We start from the raw sequence: 14,786 nt of genomic DNA, 5'->3' as shown, positions 1-14,786 counted from the left end.
AAAAAAAAAAAAGGTCCTCACTTTCGAAAATCGATTCTATTTAGTGTAAAACCGGTATCCAGAAAAAAGTGAGGTCTAAAACAACAAAAAAAGGTCCGAAAATGGCAACGGGTCCAAAAAAATCGTTGGGGGTCAAATTTTCCCAGGGGGGGTCAGGATCAACGAGATCAGACTATGTCAGAACCTATGAATGCATGCTCTAACGGCATCTATACGCTATAGTTTGGAAGTATAAGTAAATACTTTGGTCATAAGGTTTACTCAAATGTTGGAAATGGCATTTGTCAGATAAACGTCATTCATGATTCAAGTCAGTGATTTTCGGATAGGGACAAAAGCAATGCAAACTGAACTCTGAACGGTCTTCGATTTGCTGAATTTATTACTGCTGTGTTGTTCCGTAATCATAACTACATTGAAAAATCGTATCCCTTAATTTTGTTGACATTTTTCGCACTATCCTGATTATACAAACAAAAAATATCGAAATTTTAACATCAAACTCCAGGTTGTTATATAAAATAATATTCTCACTTGAAAATAATTAATTCACATGTTTTTGGATTTGATGATTTTTTGAACAAAATTTGATTGACTCTCGAGCTGATAATTGAAAGAATTTTAAACAGTATTTGATTAAATCAATGATTATTTTAATCAAACAGTATCTCGGTCACGTTTTATCAAATGATCATGAACATGAACATGACAACCCATTAATTGTTTGGCCCCATTTTTTGGATGCATGAACACATACAAAACGCATTTCGGTTCAATAAACATGTTTAATTGTAAACAATATGGTTTCAAGGTGCTATGGATTTTGGCATTGCCGCTATGTTGAACACCATTGTATGCGATTGTATGAAATGAAACATCATCCCTTGAACGAAATCGCATCGTGACTGGCCGCATCGAATTCAATTCAATAAAGTTAATTCATCGCTATTGTCTTCGGGTAAAAAATGTTTGTTATTTGTTGGAAACAAACCGATATCAAAATGTTTCGTCAATAATCAAAAACATACACGCAATTTTCCCAGAAAAAAAGCGAGAACCAATTTCATTTTTTATAAATTAACTGCATTGAACGAAAGGACAACTATGAAATTGAGGCAAAAACCATGAAAAAAAGTACACCAGGTATACAGCGATGTATGCGCCATGTTGATGGTGTACACCAGGTATGAACCGTTTGCGCCAAAACTTATATATTTTCGGTGGTGTATGGTGTGGATTGGGCGCAAATCTCGGTTCATACCTGGTGTACACCATCAACATGGCGCATACATCGCTGTATACCTGGTGTACTTTTTTCATGGGAAATATGAACTGAATTCAGATTTTGTTCCTATATAGAAGAATACTGTTTCAGAATTTATTTTCTGGAATGTATTGCATTATTTTTTATTCATGTTCCCCTTTCCCGTTCCCGTCCTGAAAATACATACCAAAAGCATATAGTGAATCTAGTTCCGAAGGCGTCTAAAATATTTTACGAATTGTGTTGCTTTGTGTATCATGGCAAGACGGAATCTTGCAAATGTTGCACCTGAATATGAACATGATATACGGTTGGGTTATCATGTGAATAGTGAGATGTATGCGGCCAAGTTTGGGTTGCATGAAAAAATTATGACAAGAGTTCGCGCGGTGAGACCCACCCTGTAGCGTATTGTTGGCAATGATTCAATGGAAACACCGCACATGGGAGAAACAATATGTTTATGCGGGAGAACATATATACCAACACACATGCATTAGAAATGTACTCGCGCACCGGGAAATTGGAAATAGAAACCCTGTTTTCCTAGTACAGTTGCCTGTCTCCCGCAATGCACACACTTCATCATACCAAAGCCATTGATTCGGAATGTTTCATGATGCATTTCATTGCACGCATCACTTCACCCTTCTTTAGAAATTATGTGAAAAACAAAGAAACCGGTGCGATGGAAGGCGCGTGACGCGAGTTAAGGTATAGAAGTAAATAATGTACTTATATAATTTGATTTTTCGTTGTCTTTGCACCGAAGAAATGTGTTTTTAAGTTTCTCTGTACTTCACTCAGATTTCCTTTTTATTCTTGAAAATTCATATCAACTATGGGTATCTCAGACGTAAGAAAAAGATTGCATCATCATTTTGTTATCATAAAATGAGATTTACCAATTATTCTAATGATTTTTCTGTGCAGAATTGTTGAATATTTGTTTTTCAAGAAATCTATTTCTCTGATTTGAAACGAATTTTTGGACAATGTTTCTGAATGGTGTATGCGCATTGCAAATTGAACATTGGTTTTAACCTTTTATCACGCATTGGTTCCTAAAGTATGTCAACAAAATACATGGAGTATTTCTCTGTTTTGGTTTGTACATTCTTTTCAATTATTATCAAATTATGACTCATAGGAGCAAAACACGTCAATTTAACTTTCAGTATCATTAGTTTTATGAAATTTAATTTTTTCAGGCTGTTATAGCGATATTCCGATTTTCTCGGTAAATACGACATTTTTTTAAAGTATAAGTATGCGGTTTTTCTCTATTTATCGTGGCACATAAAATATAACAGAATCATTCAAAAATAAAAAATTACGCGTTAAAGGGTCAAAAAGCTTGAAAAGAGGTTTTTAACTCGCGTCACTCACCATTAACCTCTTTTGGTAAATCTCGCCTAAATTCGATACAAATTTTTGGATTTATTGGATAAATGCAGGGAGTCAAGGGCTTGTCGCTCAGGCTCTATTCAGTCTATTGCGAGACGCCCGCTAGTATCATCTTTGAAATCGATGTACTATATGTAGTAGCGGCGATAAACAAATGACTCAAATACGCTCACAACAATGAACTTCACAGAGCGGCGAAAAATGCATAGATGGCATGTGGGTAGAATTTTCAATGAAAAATCGTCGATTCGAGCACCAACCGCTGTATATAGATCAAGATCATCTTCCAATGGAAGACATCCATTTTTATTTTATTGTAATCAAAAGATGTTTAAATTCATTACCAATTTATCTCCACTTGTATTTTATCCGGTTTTCTCTTTTTTTCAATTTTACATAAACTCCTCATTTCATCCCCGTCATAATAATTTTCTTTCGTTTGATTCTGAGCTTTCTCATAAAATAAAATTTAAGCATTTTTGTTTATTGCAAACTAGATTTCTATGTAAATTGGCAATTAAACAGTAAACCGCTTTGGCCGCAATATCGTTGATTTAAACACATTCGCTAAAACACACTAAATTAATCCCGGTTAAAAATATGTCTGTATCAACCAGAGTATTACTATGGGATATTTTTATTCATACTCTCAGAATTCAAAGGAGGCAAACTAAAAAACATATAGTGTAAAACATCAAATTACCCACTGTGTTTTCGCCATTGTAGGCAAAATATCAGTTGACCTCCATTGTATTAAAATTGTCGGCGAAATGTCATTTTACCTACATTTTTAATACAATGAACTTCACAAATATTAACATGTGCATGCACGCTCCGCGCAGCTCATCGTAAGTGTGAAGAGTATAACGAAAAAAAAGCGACTCTGTGGGTGCAGAATCGCTATTGTTTACTTATGCGTTTCTCTGAACACAACGCGCGAAAAATATTAGATATTTTTGGACTCTGAACATTGAACGCGTTGAACGTTGAACGCAACGCGTAAAAGTACCTGTTATTTTTATGCGATATTTTTGAATAAAAATATCAGAGATGGAGTATATGTATATCAATTCGTTGTATTTACTGTACTCCGTACAGAACAGTATATATACATTGATATACCTTTGCGTTCGCTGTCACTAAAGTAGTAGCTGACGCATGCGCTCAACGCGTTAAACGCAAAGGTATACGTTTTAGTATATACCGATACATATTTCCATACACTTGTGGTAAACGATGAACCATCTCTGAAAAATATCCCGTAATAATCCCTGGTATGAACGAAAATTCGATATACATATATATATATATCAATTTGATTCAGGAATATTTGAACAAATTATTTTGATGAACGACTGAAACCAGCCGCGTATTTTTCTCTGTTTTGCATCAATTCACTTGGGGTTGAACATTGAACGAGCGCCACATCAGCGCGCGAAAAAGACCAATCTATTTTTCAATGGCATCAGTGCAAATGATTTTATTGCATAGCAACTTAACGATTGGCAACAGACATGAACATTCGATTCGACAGGGACTCGTTCGGTTGATTGTCACACAAGCATTTGAATTAATTTCGAAAAGATTTTATCTACTGACACTCTTTTTAAGATTATATTTTAGTTTATCTTGTGAATTTAAAAAAAATTCACAGTGTTCAATATTGACTAAGATTTTATTTATTTACGTTCGTCCCCTGCACATGATTGCATTTGTAATGAAAACATTGAGAATAATGGCAGCAGCACGTAAAAGTATCAGCAGTTGAATGCAATAGTTCAAGTTTGACCCGACTACAGCTCTACCAATGTATGTGGTTTGAATTGAACGAGCACCTCGTTTGCTTTCGCATGCAATTAGATTGGAGTTTAATTTTGTTATTATTTAAAATTTATACGTTTTGAAAATACCAATTATTTTTAATTAATTTTTAGCATTGAGGATGCTGCAAATAATGATTATTGCCACCGTTTGCCATAGATTTGTGCGCACTGTGGTTCCAACGCTCACATACACATACACAATCTAGTCTCCATATGTTTCGCGTTACGAGGATTGTCTGCATTCAATTAATTTTCAATTAAAGTAAAATCAAGCTGCTTGTCGAACAACATTCCAATTCGTTATACGCCAATCACGATGAATTCATTACAGCTCAATTGCAGATATTGAACTTTGAGAAAAGAGCAAATTGAATTTTTGATTCCTGAACTGAAAGATGTTCCTGGGGAGAAAAGCTCTATCAACTCATAAGATTTTCGGTGCCTTCAAAAGGCAATATAAAATATAGTTCCTGCCATTAAAGTCGTCGATATGTTGTAAAAATTTGTATTTTCAAGTTCAATAATTTCCATCCACTCCTTGAACTGAATTACGTTCGCTGATGCTTTCGCTCGATCTGGTGCGCTTCACTATTTGCACGAAGTTGAAATGGAAACATTTAAAATGGCTGGGTATTAAGGCGAACAAATATATGAATGTAGCTCCCCAGACCATTTTCTTTGGTGAGTATTTGTAGTAACCGTTAAGTTGGTGCTTGTGGGCATTTGATAGTAAAAAGTAATTCATTGCAAGCTTCATCGGCAACAACTGAGACTACTGTTGCTCAACTATTTGAAAATTATAAGGCATTTCGACTTTATTCACATTTGCGACACCCAAAATGCTACAAGCCAAAGGCAAACATGCCAACGATGGAAATATATGAAATTGCAATCGTACATTGATGCGAGAGAATGGGAAATGAACAATGAGAAAAATAGAAACGAGTTGTGCACACATACACACAATTGACACAACAACGGTGCTGCGTACGTGCTTAACAAAGTACTTGTATTGAAGCATGTCTAGCATCGCTTCGAATCAAAAATAACAACAAGAAAATATTGTCTTCGTTGAACACACAACACATAATTTGTTGCTTGGATATTTTTTTTTACTCGATTTGTTTTTATGAGTTGATTTCACGATTACCAGCCGCTTGAGAACATTTATAGCAACGATATAAAGTGGGTTGGATGTTCTGAGGACTGGAAAATTAATAAAGGTTTCGAAAATAAATTGTGTTTATTTTTTTCATGGTCCATAAATAACAAAAAAACATCATTGTTTGTTGATTTATTCATTCGTTTTGCATTCATTCAAAAAAGAAGAAGCAATATTTTTTTAGCAAGTCGAAAAAAAAACTAAATGAGTTAATGAAATGAAAGTAAATAAAAATTAACAATTTTCTTGAAATAAATTTTAAGCGCGTCATTCTCTTACCAAAATCGTCCGAGAGTCGATATCAAACCAGGAATTGAGAAAGGTTCGGGCTGAACAATGAACATCCAGAAAAATGTCCGTTCTCCCAATTTAAGAAAATTCACCACAGTCAACACTCTCCTTCGCTCACATGCGTGTCCCCTTTTCGAACATATATCGTCGTACGTGACGCTTGCGTTGGCTTCATTTTGTTTAAATCACCCGTTATTGTGTATGTGCGCAGACTCATCATCCGAACACATTGTGTTAGATACGGCGCTAGTAATATCTTTGGAAATGAATGGCAAAAATGGACCAAATATCAGCTCATCATTCCAACGAATGGAAATCCCGTGCAGCCGTAGCTCTTCTGCAAATATTTTTGCTCGAGCACAAAGCAAATGCCATTTCAGTTGAGTATTTGGACGCATCCGTGAAGCTCTGTAAATGATAAAACGCGCTCGCTCGAAACCCGTATTATCTCGAGGAAAAAAGAACAAATCCCAATCAAAAAATTATCAAAATAGAAGAAAAATTCCATAAAAATAGTTGTAAATTAATGGAAGTGAATATTGGAATTCATTAATATCGATAAAGAGTTGATGTGAAATTAAACAGTGGAATCCGGCTCATATTGCCGTTACGATTGTATTTACAATGTTTATTAGTGGTGATGTTCGCCGATTGAAAGAAAGTTGACGGTGACAACTTTTTGGTACGCATTTCTGAATAAAGTTTTCAGGTTGATAAGGCGCACATTTATGTGACGTTGCAAACAAAATACTGTTCAATCAATTGCAAAAATATAGAACTAAAAACAAACAAAATATAAATTTTCAGTCTGAAAATTAACCTTTGTGTCATTGGAGCAGCTTGGTAAAAACAAACAATAATTGGACGGGATGTTTAAGGGCAACAAACTAGTTTTTGCAGGAAGAACACAAAGTTTATCAAAGAAAAAATTGGGTTTATGTTTTAAAACCTTTACATAAAGAGCATTGAATTTTATCAGAAAAATTATTGAAAACAAAATCACTTTTCTACGGAACAATTTAACTTTTTTTTAAAGAGAAGAAAACTAAATTTATAAAATTGCATTGGTTCATTTTCAAGACGCATTCAGTGTATTCAACAAGATATGCAATCGCTTAGTGAGTTATTACCCTAGATGGAATCGTGTGTTATCGTCTAACGAGACTGTTCGTAGCTAACAAAAAGCAGCAGAGTTATGCGAGCTTGATCATGAATGGGCAAACAATTGAAAAAGAGAGAAAGAATGCAAGAAGCGTTTGAAAAATATTGCGAAACGTATTTCCTTGATGGTATATTCGCGCCTTTGCAAAGCGCTTCTCACTCTCACTCACCCAGAAATGTAAATACACAACAAAACAGTGAAAAGTCTTTTGTTTTTCTTTGAAGCGGCGACAGCAACAGCAGCAACACCGAACAAAAGCCAAAACATAGATTCTTCGGTTGAGTCGTGTTTCTCTCAATTGAAAGTGAATCGGTGTAAAAAGCGAGAACATTTGTGAATAGAATAGCGAGTAGAACGGGTGGGGAAAATATACAGGGAATTGTGTTTAACCCGTTATTATCCTTGCAAACAATGAGCAAAACTCACGTTTCTGATAGTGAATAGACCAAAAAACAGAGCGAGAAAGAAAGAACGAAAGCGAGCGAGAGTTTGAGCTCGTTTGACGCAATCAAAAATCGATGTTTCACTTTTAATTATGAAGCGTCGATGAAAAATAGGTACAACATAAAGCTTGTTAAACAGGTAAATTGAATGAAAAACTTTCGCATTTTGAGAAATGAGATCGAATTACACGGGCGTTTTGAAACTTTTTTTATTTATGAAACGTAAAAACAGCAGCCAAAAGAAAGACAGCGTATTTGAAGGCGATTTTCAAGAAGCCAAGACAACAGATAGTGATTGATGTGTAAAAGCTTGTTCAACACTCCAAGGACTAATACCATCAATATTTCAATGCCGAATTTTGATTCTCCAAACACGTGCTCTTTCACTCATCGATTCGCATCGCATTAATAATTCAACGGTGTTGTTTGTGGATTTTCGATTTGCGAACATGTGTCAAAGATCCAAAACATATTAAGAGACACACACAGAGTAGGAGAGAGAGAAACAGATACAGATACCGAGACAGAGACAGATAAATAGAACAGCGCACCGACAACGATTTAATTAAGAAACTGACAAATGGTGTGACAGCGCTAGAGCAAGACTAAGAAACAAATAGATTACCGTGGCACGAACCAAAATTGAAAATTTTCGAATTGAAAGGTAAGATTTTGATTCTCGCAACGGGGCATTGGTTTTCATGTGAAAACATGATTGCTAACTTATTTGGCCACTTATTAATTGGATCATTGTTCAACAGTCCGATGATTTGTCTGAAACTTTTAATTGGCCAACATTTGAGAGGGCTTTAATTTGCTAATTCCCATCGATAGATGAATTCGAAGAATAGGAAAGAGCAGAAGATACATATTTATTCGCTTGTCTGTTTTATTGACGAATTAGTAATTTATTATTATCGGAAATCAAAAAGAACAACAAACAACTGAAGGCTGTAGTAATCCGATCGAAATAGCTACCTGTGGCAATAGACACCATTCCAATGTTGCAATTCCCATTCGAAAAATTTATCCCCAGATGATGATAATGACGATGATAATGATAATGATCTCAAAATCCTCGTAATATTACGAATCAATCAATTCTTCTGCATCTGCAACATCCGCTACCATGATCCGCGCAACTCTCTGTTCACATTTTTATTTTCTACCCACCTTCATATTCACTGCTTAAACATAGAAAAATCCTAAGATGTTGTAATTCTTCTCATTCAGACTCACGCTCTATTTGGTTTTTCGATTTCGAGCATTCTTATTTTAATCCATTGTTGGTCACTCCATTCTTGTGCACTAGTACTTTCAGAAATTCAACACTCAATCAAAATAACAAACAACTGATGAGCATCAGTTCTTTATATTATGTGATTATAAATATAGCGCTTTTTGGTTGGCGTTGTACTTTGAATTTGAACGATACGAGTTGGAAATAATTTTGACAGCTGTCGTCCGGGGAGAGAAAAGAGGCCATTATTGTTTATTCTCTGTCCTTTTGATATGAAATGCAATGATATACTCTGTGATTCGAGATTGAACGTTTTCGTGTGACTGGATTTCCTCAAAACATCAAAAACTTTTACAACTAACAAAATCCTACAAAGAATTTACATGCATTTGATTTGTGTTACGACGCTTCCGTAAGACATCGTTTTGAATTTGAAGGCTGACAATTCTCTCAAGTAATAGTTAGAATGGGCTCATGAGATGCCATAAATCAGTTTGGTGTTGATTGTCGGCGATGCATGAATCCAATGTGTATTTAATGGCCAGAAGGTGGCCTGCCCAAAAAAGCGTTATGTATGCTGTTGACATGCTTCATTTCCGCATCAAAGTTGACAGTCGGATTGTCAACGGTATTTTTGGCTATATCTTTTTGGCAAAGTTTGGTTCGGCTTTTTTGCACACTCTTTCTATTGCTCTGGAATTACATGGAAATGAAAATTCGTGTGAGAAAACCCATTGAGCGAAACGAAAGCAACAGTGATGCGGACGAAAAGAGATAGTGTGACCAATCGAAAAGTTTTCTAAAGAGAAACCACACGCAAAATTACAATTTAGAAGGTTTTTTTTTATCAACTAAATCGATGCGCACTCTAGCCAAGGGTCTCGAAATAGGCACTTTGATTTATTATTGACCTGTTTTGTCTTTATTCGCTCTCGGATATTGTCGCTTCCAATGGGACAGCAACACACGGGCCGAAGCCATACACATAAATCAATATTGCCGCAAAGCGAATCACTTTCGAATAACTTTCGAATGGCTTCTTCCGCAAATTGAACCGCATTCAAATTCAAATAAAAAAATTTTGCCATTTGACTCGACCATCAGTCGATTAGACGCCCACCACTGCAGTCTATTTTCACAACTTTCCGCCTAATTCAGAGCGGTATTTCAGTCGGAAATACACACATACTAAGAAAACTTGCCGGTTTACTGATTTTGATAACCTTTTTGACGCATTTGAATAAGGACGCATAAAAAGTTTTTAGATATTTCAAATATTAAGTTGATGACTTGGAGTGTAAAATGATTTTTTTAGTGGTTAAGTACTTAATTTTAAAAGATGATTCTGGGCGGAAAATTACTGATTTTAGATAGAAAATTACTTGTTTTAACAATTGCTATTAGGAAGGAAAAATAGAAAATTGTTATCGCTCCAAACTTGATATTTTTTTTCATCAACAAACAACGTAAACTGGGTGTGATTGACTCACAGAAAACTAAATATTAGGGCATTTTTAACAAATTTTGGTCAACGTGTATTGCTGTTGGTTGGTTATAATATCCGACAGGTCTCGTAGTGTTTCTTGGAATTAGTTGATTTTTCGTCGATAATTCCACATATGTGATCTGAAAAAAGCCATCTAAGACTAATGCAATTCCGGGAAGACATCGATAAATTATGTTCGGTCGCTGACAAATCTGTTTAGTTGTACCGTTTTTCAGTTCGGTCGTAAAAATCGTGAATAAAGCCAAATCACAAATGAGTCCATTTTTTGGCCAAATGCCGAAGGATTTGCGCAGAAAATTTCGAAAAAATTTCAATTGGAAAATATGAGGCATTTGCATGAAGTTTTTATGTGTGTATATATATCAAAAGGAAATGGGCACATTGTGGGCTTTGCTTTACGTTCGGAATATGCAAGAACATATACAGATAAATGTGGTCTTTCGATGCGGAAAAAAATCACCAGCACCAGCACCATCAGCAGCAGTAGTAGTAACAGTGGAAAAGGCGCAAAAGATGAAGAAGAAGAAGACACATATTCATGTATTTAATCAGATTGAGTTCGTGCTGGAGCGCCAAAGACTGGGATTGGCATACGAGAGGTTTCGGTGGCACACTATCTCTGTGACGTTTGTAACCTATTTTGCTCTCATTCTCTTCACCATCTCTCGTTTTGGTGAGCTAAGGAACATATTTCATTCAGACAAAGAAGAGAAGAATGGAGAAAAAAGCATCGTGTCCCAGCATTTCGTATCATCCATACGCGCACATATTCGACCGGTCGAGTGATAAAAATTGATATTTGGATGCTGCTACTGCGAAGGGAATGAAAAGTGTTTAAATATTCAAAACACATTCTCATATACTAAAATACACATATGAAAACGAAAAAAAAAAACCTTTATTCCATTCAGCAGCTCTCCAGTTCAGTGTACGGATTTATCGTGGCACGAGGGAGGAAAAAGAAAGATATGAACGACCACATTCACAATGAGGATAAAAATCCTATGTACTGATATCTTATGCAGAATTATGCTACGTGGTCGTCACACTAATCATTTCGTACACGGAAAAAAATTGTTCCATTCGCCTTTGCCGTCGTCACTGCTGCTGTTGTTGTTTTCATTGCAAAAGCAAACAAGTGATTTTAGGGCACACGGATGGAGAAAAATCGGAAAAACACGTCAAAATCTGAATCGGGTCTCGCCTTAAACGAAATAACAAATTGATTCCGATGCCAATGTAAACAGGAGACGGCTTTTTTCTCGTCGTCTCAACCACAAACACAGCTTTGTCAGTTTTTATCTCTTTCTCTGGTTCTCTGCTTCTCGCCCGTCACTTTTCGATGGGCTCAGTTTGATTTTTGAGGTAGGTTGTTGCCGTGAGAGTAAACATTCGTGTAATTTTGCTACACGGTTAAATCATCATTTTGAACAACATGCGCGAAAAAACCAAGCATCGTTGGCATTCATCAGGGAAGTCACAAATGCGTGCGCCCTTAAGTCATTTTGAACATTTATCGTGATTCCGAAGCGTCTTAATGACATTGATATTTTCAAGAACAAACAGGTGAATTTTCTTGCCGACGCTTCAAATGACATCCGGATGCTATGGCAGTTTTACATTCAAAACACACTAATAAATTCATCACAATCTCGATTTCGATAGCGCGACGCGATTCCAAATCGAAGTTGAGTGCTCATTAATAAACTAGTTGCTCATTTTCGCCTTACAATCTAATGGAATCATTGAAAATGCTTACGCTTACCATGTATCTAAAATAGACATAGGAATACCACATTCTTTGCTCATAAAGCCACACATTAAACTATGCTCTCGTGAACTCATCGAAATCCCGTCGCGACTTTGTCGTTTTAATAATTGAACAGATTTTAATGTGTGAGTGCCTTATGCTTGCTACGCGTTCGCTGTGAATTGTCGACTGCATAAACTGTTGTTGTGCATGATTTATGTGGTAATGTGTATTGTGTGTTTGCGTGTGTCTGAGTGAAAATATTTTCAATTCCAAGGTGCTTGTAAACTTTGTACCATGATTAAACAACATTTTTCGGTGTAGTGCGTCGTGGAACAGTGTTTAATTGGCAAAACCAACGGAAATGTGACGGATGAAGGAAGAGAAAACTATTTGCACACATCATTGAAATGAAGGTTTAGCAAAAACCCCCACAAACAAAATTGAAATTTGCGGCAATGAACAACATCAGTACATAAAATGGCAACAATGTTACCAACTCTACCAAAATAAGACGTACCTAGTCGTTTGATAACGGGCTGCTCTTTGATTTATAATTCAATTAGTTTTTACGAGTTTGCAAATGAAGTGGTGGTTGTTCATGTTAGGAGCGCAGAACATAAATACGAAAACTGCAGCCGTTTTAATTGATTTTATGCACTTCATAGATTCTATGAAGAAGAGCTAATTTCATTTCGAGTATGCGTACTTTTTGAAATCGATGCTTCAAAGGAATAGAAGATACAAGAGGATTTTCAACTCTTCTACAGTCAAAAGAATTGAAAAAAACCGAATCACGTCTTTGAATTCAAAGTACAGCTTGAAGTAAGCGAATATAGCTTAAAGAGAAATCAATTTGATAGAAATGAATTTTCTCTGCATTTAAAATGTGCAAGAAATAAAGGGATCAATGACTAATGTGAGCTTAGAATCGATATCTCCTTAGGATGTCGACAACGAATTCAACGCGTGTATATCGATTTATCATTGTGAAGTGGCAGTTTTGTTCTTCTTTTGAGCCCTGCCACATTTCATTGACATTGAAACATAAAATCTACCCGAATGAGAAGAAAAAATCACGAACCTTTCGCTGCCACTGAAAATGAAAAAAATCCATCCTTCTTTTGAAATTTCGACACATTTGAACATGCAAAAAGCGTCGTCAATGAAAGCGAGATTGTGGAATGGTACTGAAAATGTGCCGAAGCTGCTGGATTTGCTTTGGAAATAACATTGGAAATTCGAAACAGCAATAAAAGCTATAAATCGCTTTCGGAAATGCTTCGGAATTCCTTTCGCACTCGCCCCAGTTTCATTTTTCTACTTGTAGCCCCAAATTCAACGGATTTTAATCAAAAACGGTAGAAAAAGTTCAAGTAAATGAAATCAGATTTACGCCCACCATTGAATTTGTATCAAAATCCAACGTAATTCGATCCTCTCGCCCGATTGTTAATTGAATACCATATTACATGAGTGTTTACAGGTGAAAATAAACACTGAAAAAGAAGATAAATTTGGAAAATGAGCTCAGTTGCTGTGCCAACTTGAACACACACACAAATTAAAACGATAACACAGAATACGCGGCGTATAGAGCCCGAGAGTTCGTTAAAAGAGTGTCAGAAACGCATTTCAATAGCAAATATCAAATCAAGTGTAAATATTGAACCCAAACTTTGAGCACAATGCCTACATTAAGACGCTTCAACATATAATTGAAGAACTGGTGCAAACGAACACAACCTTTTCTTCAATTTGATATGTATTTCGCTGTATTTTGATGAAAGAGTTGAAGAGTTTGCTGAAAAGGGAATCCTCCCGATGAAGATAAAGCACAATATTTTCAAATATTCAAAGTACAGCATTTAAACAGCAAATGATATGGCTTCGCATCGTAACACGTGTATTTAAATTTGGATTTCAAGGATTTTTGAATAATATTCTTTGAAATGGGTTTTTTATGAAGAGAAAATGATTAAACACGGAAAACACGCCAAAAAATAAAATATTATTTATTCGTTACAAATGTTTATCGGGAATAAAGCTATACTTGGTTTCTTATAATATCCGTTTATTGAAACAGTGTACAAACTTTTGTGGATTCAGGTATATTCCAAATCTTAATGGATTTGTAGCAAAGGCATAATGTTGATATTGTTACATATATTTGCTTTCAAGCTGAAAACTATTTTTTTCGTCTATAGCTGTTGTTTCAATGCTGATCAATTTCGCCTTCCCTCTCTAACTCTATAATTTTCTTTATACAGAAGTGGTTTAACCCAATTTTTCCCATATCGGAATCTTGCGTTTGTAATACGTTCAATGCCTCAATGTTGTTCCATCTCAAGTGTATTGTTTGAGCTGAAACTTATGTGCAAAATTTAATGTAACACAACCAAATCTCATCAATTAGAAAGTTTAATTCAATAACTGAACCGCAAGACTAACAGGTTGATCAAAAGCACTAGCACAACAACATTTCGGTTGGAAGCATTTTCTCTCTTGTTCTATGTCTATCTGTCTCTTTCTCGAGCAAAATGATAGGGAACTGAATGAATAATTTAAAAGCGCACAAAGTGCATTTTATGCTCGAAAATATGAATTTATGATAGCATCCGACGTTGTGTCAAGCCACACGCTACCGAGTTATTAACGTAAACTTTTTGGAATAAAAATAAAGTTTTCTTTCTCTCTCTCTCTCTCTCTCTCTCTCTCTCTCTCTCTCTCTCTCTCT

General features: G+C 35.6%; 1 protein-coding gene across 7 annotated transcripts in view; it reads left to right on the top strand.

Moving 5' to 3' along the window:
* LOC129568245 (zwei Ig domain protein zig-8-like) overlaps positions 1 to 14,786 on the top strand; it is a 74,980-nt gene that overhangs the window by 11,930 nt on the left and 48,264 nt on the right. The window contains exons 1-2 of one of the 7 annotated variants that reach the window (XM_055445903.1): positions 6,342 to 6,629; positions 7,334 to 8,216. The exons of 1 other annotated variant lie outside the window; for it this stretch is intronic. The gene's annotated coding sequence lies outside the window, so the exon portion shown is untranslated. Of the gene's footprint in view, positions 1 to 6,341; positions 8,217 to 14,786 lie in introns of those variants that run through there. 5 more of the 7 variants (XM_055445904.1, XM_055445902.1, XM_055445907.1 and 2 more) reach the window with 5 other exon arrangements.

Source organism: Sitodiplosis mosellana, unplaced genomic scaffold (assembly GCF_009176505.1).
Source record: "Sitodiplosis mosellana isolate CC-2019 unplaced genomic scaffold, AAFC_SMos_1.0 Smas_scaffold_17, whole genome shotgun sequence".
Lineage (NCBI taxonomy): Eukaryota > Metazoa > Arthropoda > Insecta > Diptera > Cecidomyiidae > Sitodiplosis > Sitodiplosis mosellana.
This window is presented reverse-complemented; position numbering and strand designations above follow the sequence as displayed.